The following is a 21,693-nucleotide window of genomic DNA, read 5'->3' as shown; positions in this document are numbered from 1 at the left end:
GTGCATAAATCGACTGAGAATGAAAAATAGCATCATATCTCTAGCACCAATTATTTATCGTTAACAAATCACCAACAGTTATGTTATAATAATCAAACAATGTGAACTTAAATCACTATACGAAGATTCATATGCAAGAACATTTGGAATATGTCCCTTGTCACCCCTTTCCCTGGCGCCGTCATTGTATGGATACGGACTGTACAGTGCGCTGCAGATTGCGTTGAATTAGCTGTTTGGTGTTGCCCTACAGTTTGGAGGCCATCCCCACACGTTCCGTATAACGGAACGATATTGCAGTATCCTTTGTTTTCTTTCGCTGGGTATCAAGGTAAGGAATTGACCTATGGTTTACGATATGCTTGTCTAGTAGCCGATATATTCTGCACAGACTGGCGTTGCTATGCATTCTTTACTTTTTTCGTCCGTTTCCCTCAATTCTCCATCACCGCAGGCTGAATGGATTGTTTGAATGATGTCAACTAGCTAGCTAGTTATTAAACACACAATATGGAATAAAGTCAAGTCTGAGTAAAGTCAATTTCAGAATAAATTCGTGAACATGTGCGACGTCGTGTTTCAACCGGCATGCAAGCACCAGGCAACGTTCGTGCGTACTCCACTGTTGTTTTTTTTGGCTCACAATGCTCCATACAGGTTGTTGGTGGCTGTAATTTAGTAGCTACACTAGTTCTACAACGTTGCGTCATTACACCAGCCTGAAGCAGCAGGTCACAACGAAACGATGCAACTCAACCTCAATGTTGCTCTCTTTTTTTTGCGGTTTTAACATTCTGTCATTATGATGTTTTGGGTGGCTCGAGCGCTGGGGGGTTGCGTAGTCAGCATCGTTATTGTATGATTGTATGGGGTTATGAGATGTGACATAATTCGAGTAATTGCCCGCTAACAAGCAGGGAAAGTTTGACTCGCCAGTCCACTGAAAACATGGCATAAAGGACAATGTTATGGTTCTTCTGAGATATTATGGTGTTTTTCTGTTTTGACTGACATTTTTAGGCTGAGACACTGTCTTTATTACATTAGTGGAAATTAAGTGCAAGTGTATTGCATTGATTATATATTAGCATTAGGTCTGTTAGCATCGAGTGCCAATAGTTTAAAGCGGCAATCGGCAGTTGAAACATTAACTAAGTGGAGTCCCCGCCCCTGTTTCTGGTAAAAAGCTGAAGGATGGTGCTGGAGAATTGTAACAACCTCTCAAATTCATAGACAGAGTTATGGCTGCAAGTACTGACCGTCCATGATATCAACATTATAGTTTTAACCATGTTTTGAGGCTCGTATATAGTGTTTGTTAACATTTACTTTGTTTACAAACATTGGATTGAAACAAGCTTATATTTTGGGTCTGATGGGGTACAACAGTTGAACTAACTCTTTTGATCTTCAGTTGATCTACAGTGCCTGGTACACAGCTGCACACCAGGTTTAGTGTCAAAAGCTAAATATTGGGATTAGAGTGTGCGTGTTCGTTGGTAGGCTGGGATGCGAAAATGCATTTGGGTGTTTTATATCAGTGTGAATAGATTCTCAGGAAAATACGAGGTGCTTCTACACCTGCATTGCTTGCTGTTTGGGGTTTTAGGCTGGGTTTCTGTACAGCACTTTGAGATATCAGCTGATGTACGAAGGGCTATGTAAATAAATTTGATTTGAAAAGCATTAGGCTTGGATGAATTTAGCAGAAACACTTTATTTGAATGTTCCGTCATACTGCCTGCATAAGTCATAAACATGACTTAGTTTAACTTAATGTTTCCTATTGACAGTATGTTAAGCATCATATGCTTATATCAGGTTTATGACAGAGACCAACAGTGGGGTCATAAAGGAATGTCATGCCCCAAGTCCCTTTTATTACACATCAAATGTGTGCATTAAAAGTTAAACTACCATTTAAAAAAAATATGCATTTGGCCCTGGCCTAATCATTTTAAAGGGATACTGTGAGGATCTGTCAATTATCTCTACAGGTATGCTAGCGTAATGCTACTGTACTTGTAGACTTCCAGTCATTGCGCTACTGCTAGTTAGCTTTGGCTCGCAAAACTAACTTCCGTCGCACTGCACGCAGAGACATTAAAATGGTATCCACGAGTTCTTCTGGCTGTAGAAAAACGGCTTACTTGCCAGAATCTCACAGTATCCCATTAAAGCTTGACACTGTTGTGATGCATATTGCATAACAGCAGTAGCCAAACATTTTAGGCAAAAAACCTGACTGTGTGCGTCATAGGTTGCCGACTCGAAACAACACATTATGACACTGTCCACACTTTCTGTCCCTGCTGTGGAATTGGACAATTTGAATTCCCCTCTTGATCACATTAATATTAAACACTAAACCTGCCCAGTTGCTCACCAATAAACTAATCCCTTATCTGGCCTGGCCATGCACACCTGGGCTGGCACAGCCAAGACAACAGCAGCTGTTGATTCTAGTGTTCATCACTAAAACTTTTTTTATTTGTGAGGAATGCTGAACCTTGACGAATTGGAGAGACTGACATGTCTATCATATGGGTCTCACAGTCAATGCCAGGTCAGTGTGATACATTTTATTCATTTCACTATTCCCAGTTATCTGGAGTAGTAGGCTGTGCTATTATACACTACATGTTTGTTGCCCCTTGCAAAGGGATATCATGTAGGCTAGCCTACACTCTGCTATGGCAAGCAGCAAGGGATCATGTCAAGAGGAACACAGAAAGGCAGTAAATGCTAACTCTAAATGGTATTACCTTCACTAGGGAGTCATTAGCTTCACTCCTGGAAGTGTTATGACTGCTGCTTGTACTGAATGTCCATAGTGCTGCTGCCTCTCTATGCTATAAACATGAACCAAAAGTACCCCCTTAACATCTGTTGGGTTTACATTAAAACAAAACATGAAGATGATAAGCTAGCCTACACATTTTCTTGCACAGGGAAAACCAGTAAGTCACTTGAAAATATCACTTGTATGAAAATGTAGGCATGTTCCTAAAAACATTGAGGACATACAGTGCCTTCAGAAAGTATTCATACCCCTTGACTTATTCTACATTTTGTTGTTACCGCCTGAATTCAGAATGGATTAAATATATTTTTTTCTCACATGTCTACACACAATACCCCTAATGACAGTGAAAACATGTTTTTAGAAATGTTATCTGTATTTCATTTTCAATAAATGTGCTATCTAATTTACATAAGTATTCACACCCATGAGTCAGTACCTTGTAGAAGCACCTTTGGCAGCGATTACAGAGTCTTTCTGGGTAAGTTTCTAAGAGCTTTCCACACCTGGGTTGTGCAACATTTGCCTATTATTATTTTCAAAGTTTTTCAAGCTCTGTCAAATTGGTTGTTGATCATTGCTGGACAACCATTTTCAGGTCAGGCCATAGACTTTCAAGTAGATTTAATTCAAAACTGTAACTCAGCCAGTCAGGAACATTCACTGTCGTCTTGGTAAGCAACTAAAGTGTAGATTTGGCCTTGTGTTTTAGGTTATTTTAAGGTGAATTATTCTCCCAGTGTCTGATGGAAAGCAGACTGAACCCGGTTTTCCTCTAGGATTTTGCCTGCGCTTAGCTTCATTCCAATTTCGTGATATCCAATTGCGATCTTGTCTCATCGCTGCAACTCCCCAACTGGCTCGGAAGAGGCAAAGGACGAGTCATGCGTCCTCCGAAACATGACCCGCCAAGCTGCGCTTCTTAACACCAGCCTGCTTAAGCTGGAAGCCAGCCGCACCAATGTGTTGGAGGAAACCATAAAGGAAACCATAAAGCCCCCCCCCCCCCCGGGTTTGGACCAATTGTGCCCCACCCTATGGGGCGATCGAACCCCAGGCTGTTGCGATGGAGTGCCTTAGACCTGCTTTTTCAATCCTAAAAAAAAAAACTCTCCAGTCCTTAGTGATTACAAGCATATCCATAACATGTTGCAGCCACCACTATGCTTTCAAATATGGAGTGGTACTCAGTAATGTGTTGTATTGAATTTGCCTCAAATATAACACTTTGTATTTAGGACAAAAAGTGAATTGCTTTCCCACGTTTTACAGTATTACTTTAGTGCCTTGTTGCAAACAGGATGCATGTTTTGGAATATTTTATTCTGTACAGGCTTCCTGTAGTGACTGGGTGTATTGATAAACCATCCAAAGTGTAATTAATGGCTTCACCATGCTCAAAGGGATATTCAATGTCTGCTTTTATTTTTACCCATTTACCAATAGGTGCCTTTTACAAGGCATTGGAAAACAGCGTTGGTCTTTTTGTGTGGATATGTGTTTTGAAATTCACTGCTTGACTAAGGAACATTACAGATAATTAATTGTGTGTGGGGTACAGAGATGAGGTAGTCATTCAAAAATCATGGTAAACACTTATTACAGTTATTACACACAGTGACTCCATGTAACTTATTGTGATTTTTCTTGCCATTTTTTACTCCTGAACTTATTTAGGCTTACCACAATAAAGGGGTTCTCTTTAGATGTGAAGCTCTAAGCTGCTGCAAATGCCTGACCTGGAACAATCTGCGAACACATGAGCATCCATACATCATACACTGAGAATCATCAGACAACTAAAGCAGTATTCGCCGACGTAAAAGACCATCTTACACCTGTGTTTTTCAACCTTTTCTGTGCCAGGGACTAGCAAGCTGTGGTTCTCCGCCTTATAGCTGAGTTTTAAAGCTATTAGTTGAGAACTGATGAAATAGTGAGTTGACACTATCTGACAGAGCAGATAAGTTAGCAACATCACATAGACCGGAGCTGGTCAACGGAACAGAGGGTTGAGAAACCTTATCCTACTCCTCCTCTGGTCCTCTGCTGATGTAGAGGTTAACCCAGGCCCTGCAACCCCCAGCAGCGTTCTCATTTGACTTTTGTAACTGTAAAAGCCTTGGTTTCATGCATGTTAACATCAGAAGCCTCCTCCCTAAGTTTTTTTTTTCACGGCTTTAGCACACTCCGCCAACGCTGATGTCCTTGCTGTATCTGAATCCTGGCTTAGGAAGGGCACCAAAAATCCTGAAATTTTCATCCCCAACTATAACATTTTCCACCAAGATAGAACTGCCAAAGTGGGCGGAGTTGAAATCTACCGCAGAGATTGACAGAACAATGCAGACTTACTATCCAGGTCTGTGCCCAAACAATTTGAGCTTCCACCTTTCCAGAAACAAGTCTCTCACCGTTGCCGCTTGTTATAGACCCCCTTCAGCCCCCAGCTGTGCCCTGGACACCATATGTGAATTGATTGCCCCTTATCTATCTTCAGAGTTCATACTGCCAGGTGACCTAAACTGGGACATGCTTAACACCCCAGCCGTCCTACAATCTAAGCTAGATGCCCTCATTCTCTCACAAATTACCAAGGAACCTACCAGGTACAACCCTAAATCCGTAACCATGGGCACCCTCTTAGATACAGTGGGGGGGGGGAGTATTTAGTCAGCCACCAATTGTGCACGTTCTCCCTCTTAAAAAGATGTGAGGCCTGTAATTTTCATCATATGTACACTTCAACTATGACAGACAAAATGAGGGAAAACAATCCAGAAAATCACATTGTAGGATTTTTTTTATGAATTTATTAGCAAATTATGGTGGAAAATAAGTATTTGGTCAATAACAAAAATTTATCTCAATACTTTGTCATATACCCTTTGTTGGCAATGACAGAGGTCAAACGTCTTCTGTAAGTCTTCACAAGGTTTTCACACACTTTTGCTGGTATTTTGGCCCATTCCTCCATGCAGGTCTCCTCTAGAGCAGTGATGTTTTGGGGCTGTTGCTGGGCCACTCCAGGACCTTGAAATGCTTCTTACGAATCCACTCCTTCGTTGCCCGGGCGGTGTGTTTGGGATCATTGTCATGCCGAAAGACCCAGCCACGTTTCATCTTCCCTTGCTGATGGAAGGAGGTTTTCACTCAAAATCTCACGATACATGGCCCTATTCATTCTTTCCTTTACATGGATCAGTTGTCCTGGTCCCTTTGCAGAAAATCTACGATATTATCTTCATGGATGAGTAGCAGGCAGTTGAATTTGGGCATGCTTTTCATCCAAAATTCCAAATGCTGCCCCCTTTCCTAGAGAAGTTAAATAAAGGTGAAATAAATAAATAACCATTAACCAAGGCACGACCAGTTACTTTCCCACTTTCATGGTTAGTGTTCCTCCTTGGAAGAGAGAGGCAGGTATTTTGTGATGCTGATGTTTTACGTCCAACATTGTTTTATTGCTTGGCGTCTTGTTGAACAGTAAGATCTTCTATAGCTGTGAGTGTGAGTTTCTGCTGTTTTCCAAAAGGCACGACCAGACAGTCAGGTCTTCTATCCCTCTCGTTCTTCTTGTCGGGCGCAGCATGGGGTGCATCGTAATAGTCTAGAAAGGGCTTCCTTTCCCTCTCTCTCTCTCCTCTTCATCTGCACTGGTCTGAAAAGGGTAGGTGAATCGTGAAAGGAAGTCCCTGGATACCTGCTGGGAATGCATAGTAGCCATCTGATTAATAGACTTGCATGTGGTGGTTTTAGTCATTATAAAACATTTTTATTGCAACATAATCACTTGCCAATCAATAAGGGATATGCTTTGGCTTTATGAAATAGCCGAGGTAAATCTACCATGTACATGCTGGTCAATTTAATCTACTTCTGATCTGAGGACACAAAGCAACTTATTGTGACTCTTACAAAGGTTAGTTAGGTCATTGAATTACACATCAAACAGCTAGTGATGTGCTATGTTCAGCAGGACCTGTACCACATGTCCTCTCTTCTATAATCTAGGCCGTTCCTTCCTCAGCCCCAGGGCATGAGGTGGTGGTCAGCGAGACGTCACACGTTTTGATGAGGACATTTTAAGGCTGGCTATGTTTGTCTTGAACATTTGGAGTCAAAGAACTGTTGGCACTGGCAGTGACATTAAATATCCATGGTTCCTGAGATAACTATGACTGCATAGTTACTCTTCCTGGGGTCCAGCAAACACTGCTAGCCAACAACCTCAGTTTCTGTACTCAAACAATAGTGCCCTCTTGTACATGAGTACGCTACAGTGTCTGAGGCATGTTAGCATGCCGTCTGAGGAGCAATAGAGAGAGACTGGGTCAGTCAGACAGCGTTCACTAGGACAGCTCCACTGATATGATTCTGGAGGGAGCAGAAAAACTGGGAGAGAGGGAGAAAGAGGGCAGAGGAAAGAGGGAGGAAGGGAAAAAGAGGGGTGTGAGGGGGGGTTTAAAGTGGAGCAGTGGAGTTTTACTGAGACTGGTTATAAAGCTGGCACTCAGGAGGGAGGAGGAGGAGAGGTAGAGGAGGGGTAGGAGGGAGAGCGAGTAGAGTACAAAGACTTTTGGGAGTGGGCATTTACTGTAGACCATGGGAGTCTTGAAGGTTGACCATAGACATCTCTAACTGTAGTGTAGAGAATCATTGTACCATCTAAACCGCTGTGAAATATATTTTCCATTACCAAAAATATTGTATTGTCAGCTGTTTGAAGTTGGGGTACAAAACCGAAAGTAAGACGCAAAAACAAAACTTTAAATGGGAAGCATAGAAATAGCGTACATAACCGATCTACTGCTTCTTAGACTTGCTTTCAATGAGAATGACAATCTATAACTCACATTTCTATTTTGAATTTTGTCGGGTCGCCCAAAAAAGTTACATATTGCAGCTGTAATGCTCTAAAACTAAGCTAGCTGTAATAAAGCCTTGCAGTTGCTGCTGATGCTCGTGAATTTTCTCTGATGGTTGTACTATACTTGAGTTAATTTACTGTTTACATTGTATGATAGTGGCATTTACTGGCTAGGTTGTATTGTCACTGTTATAGGTTTTGTTAAAGTGTGGCTGTAGTCTCAGCCACGCTAGCTATTTTTATGTCTGGGCTGTTTGAGTTGGCTGGGCTAATTCGGAGATTGCTGTGGTGATAACATTGTGGCTCATTAGAATTCTCTGGAAGGTCAGGCTATATGAAAATGTGGCTGTGCAGTGTCAATTTAGGATTGTGATAATGCGACTATCTGCATTTTGCTACAGATACTGTCTCTGTTGTGTCATATTGGAGATTAAAGTGTGGCCATTTTATTTATGGTTATGTGGCTGTCTCATGTTTCAGTTATGTTTGTGTGTACTACTAAGTCACTTTTGTTATTGTCTGGCCATCTAGGCTAGGTTGTGTTATTGTGTTGATGGTTTCATCTTTTGGTTGTGATAGTCTGGCCATCTAGGCTAGGTTGTGTTATTGTGTTGATGGTTGTGATAGTGTGGCCCTGGTCTCATATTTCTCAGCTCGTGTGAATCCTCTGGAGGCAATTTAGACCCATCTGTCTGATTCCTGACACATCAATGGAGACGCAGCTGTAAAAAAAACAGGGCCCCTTCAGGCCTTTTCCTGACACATCTCTGTGTGTGTGTGTGTGTGTTTTGCCTCCAGTCAACGGTTGCCCTACCTGCTGCTTGTTTTTTTAATGTTGAGTGCATCTGCCTCTGGAGAGACAAGAGAATTAGCTGATCTGATCATGTGGCCTAACACTCACCAGTGTGAGGCCTCCCGGATGGTCATTTGACTCCCAAAACCCTGATACCTCAACCATTCAACACATAACGGGCCAATCAAACACTCCTGAGCCCTGGACAATAGGCCTACTAATAATTTGCATACTGTACACATTTAGTGTAGAGCCCTGTGCAAGAACTCCTTGGCAGACACTGTGTATTTGCGCTTGATTGCGAGGAGAGCTACTTTCAGCGGCATTCGTGGAGGAACCTCCTTTTTTTTCTGGGATGTGGGCCTAGGCCCAATGTCTTGTAATTTAAGTTAGTGTACATCTAAGCTACTTTACTTCCTGCCGTGCTGTTATGTGAGGAGGGTGCACATCACACCCCTTTGTGCACACTGACTGATTCTCAAAGGGCCGAAGCCTTGACAGTGAATCATCTCGTTTTAGGATTAGATCCAGAGTGACATTTCTGTCCTGCTGGGGTTGTGCTTATGCCTCGCCTTTGGTCTGCTTCTGCTTGGCGTTAAGCCTTCCTGGTTCTCAGGCTGTTATGTTGTGGCTTCTAAAGGCCTCTCAGGCAGACATGTTCAAATGCAAATCTATTGTTTTCACCCTCCAAGAAACAACAAACACTGATAGGCCTGGCCTACATTGGGCTGGGTGATTTTGTTTGACATTCATGGCTATGCATCATCCTAGATGTTTTGTGTGACATTCATATAACCCAAGTATTGTTATTAGGTTTCTAAATCGTGATCCCATTGAGATTATTAAACCTGTCGCAGTGGTCACCAACCAGTCAATCGTGATCGGCTAGTTGATTTTCAATGCATTCCTTGTCGATCACCAAACATTTCTGTAGAAAATCCAACGATAAAGGCTTGCGCTCCATTTTGTTCCGTTTTTATCCGTGTTGCAAATTTGGCGGTAGGAGCACTTGATTCATAAGCCCTGCGCAGCAGGTACTCCGTGTTCACATTTTTAACTATTTAATTTGTTACAGAAGATAAACTCTGCCTACCTGGCGGACCGTTGACTAAATCGAGTGCTGAGACTACTGCGCTGGCCAATCGCCGGCCAATCGGATAGCTCAAATCACCACGCCCACAGAACTCTCACGACCCACAGCAAAGTTTGATTGGCTACTAGCCTATGTAAAGAGTTAATAATTTTTAAAACCATGATCACAGAGACCGTCCAAATTATACAGCAAAGAGCTGCTGTTTTTGAGTGAGTTCATGTTATATTTTTTATTCAGGACTGTCAACACTGTTTTTATTCGACACTTACAAAACATAAAACGCACTTCTCCTTACTTCCACGAGCGCTGAAATGAATGAGTAGCCAAGTGTAGGCCTATCAAAGGCCCTGCGTTTTAGTATTAGTAGCTTGTCGTGTCTATTGTAATATCGTGGAATATTTAACTTTCTCATATGAACAACATGAATTTGTGCATGAGGCAGATGCAATGCGACTCGAGTTTAGTCATCAGGTGGGAGACCTGTTCCCCCTCTAGTCATCAGGTGGGAGACCTGTTCCCCCTCTCTCTAGTCATCAGGTGGGAGACCTGTTCCCCCTCTCTCTAGTCATCAGGTGGGAGACCTGTTCCCCCTCTCTCTAGTCATCAGGTGGGAGACCTGTTCCCCCTCTCTCTGGTCAGTCTCACCGGAGGAAAGAAAGGAGAGCTCAGGGACCGTGAGAGGCGGGACCCTCTTCTGTTCTCTCCCTCTCTCCACACTAATGCCGCGTTCAAAACAACTGGGAACTCAGAAATCTCAGACAACTTGGAACTACTGGGGAAAACGACTGGGAAACATAGTTTTGAACGGTCATCCAACTCTGGATTCCAAGTCAGAAGCTCTGGCATCTTTCTAGACCTCTGACTTTCCAACTTGAAGATCACTGACATCATGATTTTACCTTGGGTCCCAGTTGTCGTGAAAGCACCTTGACCAAAACCACGTTTAAATTTATGCTCAGCTGTGTCTCACAAGTGCAACACCAACTGATCTATTTTGTTATCAAAGCTCGAGTTGTGAAATATAATATGGGCTGATTAACAATTTTGGGAGGCCAGTCATATAGTCAATATCCTGTGATAATGTATTAGGCCTACTGCCCAAACCTCATTCCTACACAACTGGTTTTATGAGGTTCATCAAATCACATTTTATTTGTCACCTGCGCCGAATACAGGTGTAGACCTTAGTGAAATGCTTACTTTCAAGCCCTTAACCAACAATGCAGTTAAGAAAAATACCTAATAAAAATAAAAGAAACAAAGTAACAAATAATTACAGAGCAGCTGTAAAATAACAATAGCAATGTTAAGGTTACATTTTTTTTTAGTGGTAGATCTCTGCTTGTTTTTAGACTGCGAAAGTGATCTTACTGCACCAGTAACCGAAAGGTTGATTGTTCGAATCCCCTAGCCAACTAGGTGAAAAATCTGTCTGTGCCCTTGAGCAAGGAGCTTAACCCTAATTGCTTTGGATAAGAGCCAAGTTTTGCTTGACACAATTTCATGTGTCCTGAAGGTAGAACTCCGCCTACCCGGCAGGCCCAGAGAGCAAATCAATTGCACCTATAGGCATGCCGCTGGCTAATTGGACAGCTCTGATCACCGTGTCTGCACAATTTTCTTGTGCCATAGACTGTAAAACAAAGCCTTGAACGCACAGCAAAGTTGATAATGTAAGATTTCAAAACTTTTAAGACAATGACTATAGAGAGACTCAACGAATACAGCAAAGAGCTGCTGTTTTTGAGTAAGTTCATGCTTAAGTTATTGAGCACTGTCAACACCTTGTTCAACACTTTTTTTATGAGACATAAAATGTGAGCTCTCTCTACTTTCACTCACGCTACAACCAGCACTGCAGCTGCATTGAATGAGTGCAGTAAAGTGTTCCCATAAGCTTGTGTTGCTTTTATTATTGTCTTGCCTTTTTTTAATATCCAGGAATATTTTACTTTCTCTGGTCATAGGAGTAACAACATTAATTGGTGCATGAGGCAGCAATAATGCAATGCGACTTGTGTTTTGCCATCAGCTGGAAGACTGTCTCCTTTTCTCAGTGGAGGAAGGGAGAGAGGAGGGACAGTGAGTCTGGTGAGAGGCAGCCTCATCGCTGCTCCCTCCCTCCCCTCAGACTGACCATCAGATGCAGGTCATCAGTCCAGTAAAAAAAGGAAATGGTGAGGCACAGCTGAGTGAGCATAATAAGTAATACAACAAATGATCTATTACCAGTGTGATCATATACCTACAATTTTGAAATATCATTTGAAAATGGGTCTGAAAAGAACCACATTGGCAGGGAATTTCAAGCATAGCCAATATGCAGTGATAATGTATTGGGCCTTCTATATAGCCTTCTGCACAAACAGAACTGTTTAGGTTTATGTTTTTTATGTCACATTTAAATCAAATCTGAGAGGTAGATCTCGGCCTGAATTTTGAATTAGAACGTGATCTTGACTCAGGAAATCTTGGTGACCACTGGTGTAGAGACTTATTTACAGATGGCTGGGCATGTTACCAGAGTCGTGAGATTATTCCAACATCAGGTCGAATGAAGGGGGATTATACGGCAGCACTGCTGTGAGTGTGTACGACCCACCAGAAGGTACTGATGAGACAGACCATATAGTACCCTGCCTGAGCAGATGGTCTCAACCAAAGGTCTCCACAGGAACAGTTGAAGGGCGCCAGGTAACGAGCAGTTCCATATTTCCCAAACACAAACAAGCGGTGCAGAGAGCCAGAGAAGAGCTGTGTCTGCAGTAGCACTGTGGACGATTGTGATATTGACAGTATTCGGATAAAGTCACTAACTCCTCAGCCAATTGATTTGGGTTTCGAATTACAGTACCAGTCAAAAGTTTGGACACACCTACTCATTCCAGTTTTTTATTTTATTTAATTTTCATATTTACTACATTGTAGAATAATAGTGAACACATCAACACTATGAAATAACACATGGAATCATGTAGTAACCAAAACAGTGTTAAACAAATCAAAATATATTTGAGATTCTTCAAAGTAGCCACCCTTTGCCTTGATGACAGCTTTGCACACTCTTGGCATTCTCTCAACCAGCTTCAAGAGGTAGTCAGCTGGAATGCATTTCAATTGACAGGTGTGCCTTGTTAAAAGTTATTTAGTGGAGTTTGAGCTAAACAGTTGTGTTGTGACAAGGTAGGGGTGGTATCAGTGGTGTAAAGTACTTAACTTCTCTAGGGTAGGGGGCAGCATTCTGAATTTTGGAGTGAAAGCATGCCCAAATTACACGGCCTGCTACTCGGGCCCAGAAGATATGATATGAGTATAACTGGTAGATTTGGATAGAAAACACTGAAGTTTTCAAAACTGTTAAAATAGTGTATGTGAGTATAACAGAACTGATTTGGCAGGCGAAAACCTGAGAAAAATCCGTTCAGAAAGTAGTTTATTTTTTGGTTTTGTAGTTTTCTATTCAATGCCATTACAGTATCCATTGACTTAGGACTCAAATTGCAGTTCCTATGCCTTCCACTAGATGTCAACAGTCCCATTGAAATATTCTAGAACATTTGGGCTAAAAACAACCTGAGGTTTGAATATAAACATCGTTTGACATGTTTCTATGAACTTTACGGATACAATTTGGATTTTTTTTTGTCTGCCTGTTTTGACTGCGTTTGAGCCTGTGCATTACTGAAGAAACGCATGAACAAAACGGAGGTTTTTGGATATAAAGAGACTTTATTGAACAAAAGGAACATTTATTGAGTAAATGAATGTCTTCCGAGTGCAACCATATGAAGATCATCAAAGGTAAGGGATTAATTTTATCTCTATTTCTGACTTGTGTAACTCTTCTACTTGGCTGGCTACTGTTTGTAATGATTTGTCTGCTGGGCTTTTTCTCAAATAATCGTACGGTATGCTTTCGCCGTAAAGCTGACACCGTGGTTGGATTCACAAGAAGTTAATCATTTAAACCGATGTATAACACTTGTATGTTTTCTGAATTTTTATAATGACTATTTTTGTATTTGAATTTGGCGCTCTGCAATCTCACTGGATGTTGTCAAGATACCCTAGAGCGGTTAAAACATCTTAAGGCTCCTTTTATCTCAATTTCCGCCTGAATGACGTGCCCAAAGTAAACTGCCTGTTGCTCAGGCCCTGAAGCCAGGGTATGCATATAACTGGTACCATTGGATAGAAAACACAGAAGTTTGAAGAAATGTTAAAATATTGTAGGACAATAAAACACAATAGTTATGGTAGGAGAAAATCCAAAGAAAAACCAACTAATTTTGTTTCTTTTGAGAGACCGTCCTCTTAGAATGGCCAGTATAAGGGCATACTGAGAATTAGCTCCCTGGATGCGATTCCTATGGCTTCCACAGGGTGTCAGTGGTGTATGTTCAAGGTTTCAGGCTTGTAACTTCAAAAACGAATAACAAATATCAGTTTTAGTACAGGGACACAGTCTTGGAAATTTGTGTTTGCGCGCGCTATGAAGACAGGACGCACCTGCTAAAATCTGTTTCCTATTGAACATACTTCTTTCCGTAAGAAATATAATAGTTTGATTACATTTTAGGGTATCTGAGGAGTAAATAGAAACGTATTTTGACTTGTTGAAACAAAGTTTAGGGGTAGATTTTCAGATTCCTTTCTCTCCATGTTGAACGAGTGGATTACGCAAAACGATGGCGCCAACTAAACAGACTTTTTGGGATTAAAAGAAGGATTTTATCTAACAAAACAACACTACATTTTATAGCTGGAACCCTTTGGATGACAAATCACAAAGATTTTCAAAAAGTAAGTGAATATTTAATCGCTATTTGTGAATTTATGAGACCTGTGCCGGTGAAAAAATATTTTGATGTAGGCGCTGTCCTCAAACAATCGCATGGCATGCTTTCGCTGTAATAGCTACTGTAAATCGGACAGTGCAGTTCGATTAACAGGAATTTAAGCTTTCAACCGATATAAGACACATGTACCTAAATGTTTAATATCCATAATATTTCTGATTATTTATTTGAATTGCGAGTCCTCCAGTTCCGCCGGAAGTTGGGATGCCTAGGCTTAAAAATTAACTGACTTGCCTAGTTAAATAAAGGTTAAATAAAAACATCTCTGACCAACAAAATCAATGCCCCCCCCCCCCAGTTGGTAATTCGACCATGATAGGGCGGTGCATAATTGGTTCAGTGTCGTCCAGGTTAGGGGAGGGTTTGGTCATCATTGTAAATAAGAATGTGTTTTTAACTGACTTGCCTCGATCATAGATCAAGAAGTTAAGTAAAAAATACTTTAAAGTACTACTTAAGTAGTTTTTTTAGGTATCTGTACTTTAGTTTATTTATATATTTCTGACTTTGCTTCACTACAGTCGTAAAGAAAATAATATACTTTTTAAAATTTTCCCTGACACTCAAAAGGACTTGTTACATTTTGACAGGAAAATGGTCCAATTCACACACTTATCAAGAGAACATCCCTTGTCATCCCTACTGCCTCTGATCTGAAGAACTCACAAAACACAAATGCTTAATTTGTAAATTGTCTGAGTGTGCCCCTGGCTATCCGTCAATAAAAAAATCTAAATTTTGCCGTCTGGTTTGCTTAATGTAAGTAATTTTAAATGGTTTATATTTTTACCTTTACTTTAGGCACACTGCTTCAGTGTGTGCAAACCTGGTCAAGAACTACAGGAAACGTATGATCTCTGTAATTGCAAACAAAGGTTTCTGTACCAAATATTAAGTTCTGCTTTTCTGATGTATCAAATACTTATGTCATGCAATAAAATGCAAATTAATTACTTAAAAATCATACAATGTGATTTTCTGGATTTTTTGTTTTGTTTTAGATTCCGTCTCTCACAGTTGAAGTGTACCTATGATAAAAATGATAGACCTCTACATGCTTTGTAAGTAGGAAAACCTGCCGATTTTGCAGGTTATCAAATACTTGTTCTCCCCACTGTAAGTACATTTTAGAAATTCCATTTACTTTTGATACTTAAGTATATTTAAAACCAAATACTTTTAGACTTTTACTCAAGCAGTATTTTACTGAGTGACTTTTACTTGAGTCATTTTCTATTAAGGTATCTTTACTTGTACTCAAGTATGACAATTTAGTACTTTTTCCCACACAAGGTGGTATGCAGAAGATAGCCCTATTTGGTAAAAGACCAAGTCTATATTATGGCAAGAACAGCTCAAATAAGCAAAGAGAAATGACAGTCCATCATTACTTTAAGAAAGTCAGTCAATCTGGAACATTTCTGTCGGGTCTCAACTTACTGTTATAGAATAATACACAAGGTGCAATTTCGAAATTTGGTTGTGCATCAGCAGTTTTTCTCTTATGTCAATCACTCAATTATCCCAAGCCTGCTAACTTTAGATTGGTAAGTTATTCTAGCCAGCTATTTTATTTTTATTTAACCTTTTTTATTTATATTACAGGTCGAAGAAACATTTCAAACTAAATATAGAATCAATCATTGGGATGTTTTTATCATAAATCTTCAATAAAGTTCCAACCGGAGAATTCCTTTGTGTCTAGAGGAGCAATGGAACGCAGGTCAATATCATGTGGAATGCGCAACCACTAGGCTACCTCCCTCCCCCAGATTTCACATTAAAAACGGCAAACATTTCTCCCCACCCTATGAAAAAAAAAAAAGTGTAGAGTTGCAGGAAATGTGCTTTAAAACGGCTAATTCTTCTTTCTGCACCATGCCAAAATGTGTGGAATTGCAGGAAATTAACTCCAAGCTAAACATTGCAAGATGAGGGGAAACACAATTTCACTTGTTGGTACGCCGACCGGCGAGCCTCTGCAGCCCCTCATGATGAATTCAGATTTTTTTTGTGCCCCCCCCACCCCCAACGAATTTCTCATCCCTGAGATAGAACATCCCTGGCCCAGCCTGCTCCTCCACAAATGTATTTTGTTGACATTTATTTTGATGTTGTCCCTCATGGTAAAGTAAAGATACCCAAGGACCGTATCCAAGTGTCCCTGCATCCTAAAGCTGGCTCCCTCTCACTTTCCATCCACAACTGCACCTGCTCATCCAGTAACACAGGGACAAAGAAAACCTTTCTAGTGTTGTGTCAATGATTTGTGATCTCTGCAATACTAACAAGGGACATATGACAGTAATAGGACCAAAAACAGACACATTTCCACCTACAGGTGTGCATAGTATTGAAAATATTTGACAGAACTTCCCTTAATGCAGACAGGTCTTCCTGGGACAAGGATTGGAGTCACTACCATTCTAACTCCGTTCAAAAGATTCTCATAGAAGGAAATGAGCTGTTTCTATTCAGCATCTGAACTGACTTGACCCCAACCCCGCCGGAGGGTTATTTTGAGGTCACTTCATGACCTAGTACACTACACAGTATCCCTGGTTCACCCATAATGTTTATCTGTGCGGTATAACATCGTAATCTCTTAAGACCTTTTGGGGCCATGATCCTCTTGGCTCTCTAAGACTTTTAGACTGAGACCACGGCTGTTTCAGAAGGCTCATCATTCTTTGAGTGTGCGTGAGTTTGTTATTAGCCCTCTCTGATTTGAGCCAGGGTTGTTTTGTTAGCCTATTATTTGTGGATGGGGCAATTTTGTCTGATCTTCCTCAGTGAACTCCGTAACCCGCTGTATTTGGACAATAGGCAGTGATTACTGTGCTGTACAGTCGATCTTTGTGAATTAACCTCAGGGCCAGTGAGATCAGTCTAACAGTCTGACAAGGGGATTAAAGGATGACCCAAATCCTCTGCATGGGGGGTGGGGTACTACTGTACCAGGCTCTAGAACACGTTTTTTTGGGTTTCCGCACCTGACTTTTTTGTTTCTCTCATTCAATCACTCCTACATAGGTCATAATGAGGGCAGTTGTCTCAAGTCTACTTTTGTTAGGTGGCATCTACTGGCCCTCAAGTATTTGGTATTCCTGAAATAAACTGCTGCATAAAAGTAGTTGAAAATAGGAATTGACTGGCGGTCAAGTCTCTCAATATAACATAAAAAGCCTGTCTTCAGTTAATATATATATATATATACACGCACCGTGCATTCGGAAAGTATTCAGACCCTTCACTTTGTTCACATTTTGTTATGTTACAGCCTTATTCGAAAACGGATTAAATCGTTTTTTCCCTCCTCAATCTACACACAATACCTCATAAGAATGGGAGAAACTCTCCAGATTCTGGTGTGCCAAGCTTGTAGCGTCATACCCAAGAGGACTCGAGGCAGTAATCGCTGCCAAAGGTGATTCAATAAAGTACTGAGTAAAGGGTCTGAATACTTATGTAAATCTTATGTACATTTTATAAATATGCAAAAAAATTCAAAAAGTGTATTTTTGCTTTGTCATTATGTTCATTTAAGAACAAGGCTGTAACGTAACAAAATGTGGGAAAGGGGTGTGAATACTTTCCAAATGCGCTGTATGTATGCACCATTTAGCAGATGCTTTTATCCAAAGCAACTTAGTCATGCGTGCATACATTTTAAGTACAGGTGGTCCCAGGAATCAAACCCACTATCCTGGCGTTGCAAGCACCATGCTCTACCATCTGAGCTACAGAAGACCAGGAGGGTTTTTGCATGGACCTCCCCTTGGATGCAGACTGACTGTCATCCAGACTAAGTAGTTTTCCGGTGAATCAAAAGAAGAGGATTAGTACTAGGCCTACTCAGGTTGGTGGGTTCAGCTCCCCTCAGCCAAATAGGTTTCTCTGCCATGAAAAACAGAACCTGGCCAAGTTAATACTCACCTCAATAACCAGAACCTGGCCAAGTTAATACTCACCTCAATAACCAGGCCCTGTCCATGTTAATCCTGTTGAAGTTAATATTTACTTATCATTTTTGTTAAACAACTCTAATGACAAGCTAGGGCCTAATAGTTTTTGAACTTTGGTCGATCTGGTTGTCTCTCATAGTCAGTTATTGTAGTAAGGCTTTAACCAATGTCTGTTAGAAGTAGGGTGCAGTTTCTCCTACAGACACTGAGTGTTAATCATTTACCCCTAAAATGTTTCAGGATAGGATTTAGGGAAGGCCAGCTGCTGCTAGATCTGTGCCTAGGTACAGCTTTTACCCTGAGCGATGTGCGAAATGGCTCTGAAGGATAGGCCTATTAGCAGCTTTTATCCTGAGTGATGGGGTGAAATGGCTCTGAAGGATAGGCCTATTAGCAGCTTTTATCCTGAGTGATGGGGTGAAATGGCTCTGAAGGATAGGTCTATTAGCTGCTTTTACCCTGAGTGATGGGGTGAAATGGCTCTGAAGGATAGGTCTATTAGCTGCTTTTACCCCGAGTGATGTGCGAAATGGCTCTGAAGGATAGGTCTATTAGCTGCTTTTACCCTGAGTGATGGGGTGAAATGGCTCTGAAGGATAGGTCTATTAGCTGCTTTTACCCTGAGTGATGGGGTGAAATGGCTCTGAAGGATAGGTCTATTAGCTGCTTTTACCCTGAGTGATGGGGTGAAATGGCTCTGAAGGATAGGTCTATTAGCTGCTTTTACCCTGAGTGATGGGGTGAAATGGCTCTGAAGGATAGGTCTATTAGCTGCTTTTACCCCGAGTGATGTGCGAAATGGCTCTGAAGGATAGGTCTATTAGCTGCTTTTACCCTGAGTGATGGGGTGAAATGGCTCTGAAGGATAGGTCTATTAGCAGCTTTTACCCCGAGTGATGTGGTGAAATGGCTCTGAAGGATAGGTCTATTAGCTGCTTTTACCCCGAGTGATGTGCGAAATGGCTCTGAAGGATAGGTCTATTAGCTGCTTTTACCCTGAGTGATGGGGTGAAATGGCTCTGAAGGATAGGTCTATTAGCAGCTTTTACCCCGAGTGATGTGGTGAAATGGCTCTGAAGGATAGGTCTATTAGCTGCTTTTACCCTGAGTGATGGGGTGAAATGGCTCTGAAGGATAGGTCTATTAGCTGCTTTTACCCCGAGTGATGTGCGAAATGGCTCTGAAGGATAGGTCTATTAGCTGCTTTTACCCTGAGTGATGGGGTGAAATGGCTCTGAAGGATAGGTCTATTAGCTGCTTTTACCCTGAGTGATGGGGTGAAATGGCTCTGAAGGATAGGTCTATTAGCTGCTTTTACCCTGAGTGATGGGGTGAAATGGCTCTGAAGGATAGGTCTATTAGCTGCTTTTAACCCGAGTGATGTGCGAAATGGCTCTGAAGGATAGGTCTATTAGCTGCTTTTACCCTGAGTGATGGGGTGAAATGGCTCTGAAGGATAGGTCTATTAGCAGCTTTTACCCCGAGTGATGTGGTGAAATGGCTCTGAAGGATAGGCCTATTAGCTGCTTTTACCCTGAGTGATGGGGTGAAATGGCTCTGAAGGATAGGTCTATTAGCTGCTTTTACCCCGAGTGATGTGCGAAATGGCTCTGAAGGATAGGTCTATTAGCTGCTTTTACCCTGAGTGATGGGGTGAAATGGCTCTGAAGGATAGGTCTATTAGCTGCTTTTACCCCGAGTGATGTGCGAAATGGCTCTGAAGGATAGGTCTATTAGCTGCTTTTACCCTGAGTGATGGGGTGAAATGGCTCTGAAGGATAGGTCTATTAGCTGCTTTTACCCTGAGTGATGGGGTGAAATGGCTCTGAAGGATAGGTCTATTAGCTGCTTTTACCCTGAGTGATGGGGTGAAATGGCTCTGAAGGATAGGCCTATTAGCAGGGTCATGTTGTGCAAAAAGTGGATTACTAAATTTGAAGAAGCAATTAGGCTAGTGAAATCAGGTACAGGGTGACCTGACAGCTTTTTAAAGTTTCTCATCGACATCAGTCTTTGTTATATCTGAAATATATTATCCCACACCAGTTGGTTTCAGATGAACCATGCTTTCTTTGCCAGTATAAATAGAAAGTGTTTTGCATGGTGCTTCTTAGCTCGGGTGGCAACACCATTATCTGGTCTGAGTGTTCTCTAGTCTAGGTGTTAGCGAATTAGGTTGTGTTCCTCAGACATTACCTGTGGACAGGGTCAAGCTTTGGCCTTTAATGTTGTTAACCCTTCATCATCCCACTTTGGAGAGATCATTACCCTGAGAGCCATTGGCCTAATCTGTGTTGAGGGAAGCACTGAGATTATTTCTCTCCTGTGCACATTTGCAGAATAAGTGATCTTATACTTTACATACTGAAAATACAGAGTAAGTTACTTTTGCTTTTCTGTGTTGACTTGGTTAATGATGGAATCCGCACTAGGTGGAAACAGCGCCACTGTCACCCATTGCTTTTGCTTTGTTGACGAAGCAAAGACAAAGACTGGGAGCTCTGGGGAGCGTCAAGTTTTAAAAAATGCAGTACATATTCTCCTGTTTTATCATGCGTGCAATGATGATCTTGAAGAACGATCTGGCCTTAATGACCATGTATTCTTATCTCCACTGGGCAAAGCCAGAAGCGGACTGGCCTCCCCTCAGAACTTGTTCCTCTAGGTTTCTTCCTAGGTTCCTGCCTTTCTAGGGAGCTTTTCCTAGCCACCATGCTTCTGCATTGTTTTAGGCTGAGTTTCTGTATAAGCACTTTGACATCTGCTGATGTAAAAAGGGCTTTATACATTTTAAAGAAACTGTTTGTTTGCAGTAACTTCTTCGTTGTAATATCGCAAACGGTCAGTTTCACCATTCGGGAATCCAGCTTCAAGGTGTGGTTACAAGAGTCTTAGTCTTGCCGTAAGGGTCTTGCCACATGGTTTGGCTAGCAGTACTAGCATTTTCATTAGGCAGGATGTAGAGCTGTGATTAAGGCCCCAGGTAGATCACACTGTATTAGGCTAATGGGGTCTGAAAGCAGGTTAGCTCATGTCCTACTCAGTTATTTTCCTACGTGTGGTTATACTGTTAGGGTTGTAAAATGCTCCCATTCTGTACCGTGATTCTCTTTTTCCTGATACCGCAGCTCTGGAAAGTACTTCAACGTTTGGGCTGCTAGGAAGATCTGCATAAGCAGTAAGTTTGTATGCTAATTTGCTTGTTTCTTGTATCAGGCAAAGTGTTTGGAAAACAACCTGTTAGGGATGTTTATTTTTTCCTCGTAAGATGTGGCACATAGTTTGACAGTGTTGAACGTTTTCATTTTGA

At 41.4% G+C, this 21,693-nt stretch overlaps 1 protein-coding gene across 1 annotated transcript in view; it reads left to right on the top strand.

Annotated features, from left to right (window-relative positions):
- The first annotated feature begins 228 nt into the window (after positions 1-228).
- Positions 229-21,693, top strand: part of LOC135558599 (protein FAM110B-like) — a 38,353-nt gene continuing 16,888 nt past the window's right edge. Inside the window, exon 1 of the mRNA XM_064992521.1 lies at positions 229-331. The gene's annotated coding sequence lies outside the window, so the exon portion shown is untranslated. The remainder of the gene's footprint in view (positions 332-21,693) is intronic.

This window comes from Oncorhynchus masou, chromosome 17 (assembly GCF_036934945.1).
Source record: "Oncorhynchus masou masou isolate Uvic2021 chromosome 17, UVic_Omas_1.1, whole genome shotgun sequence".
NCBI classification, from domain to species: Eukaryota; Metazoa; Chordata; class Actinopteri; order Salmoniformes; family Salmonidae; genus Oncorhynchus; species Oncorhynchus masou.
The sequence above is the reverse complement of the archived record's forward strand: the minus strand, read 5'-3'. Positions and strand labels throughout refer to the sequence as shown.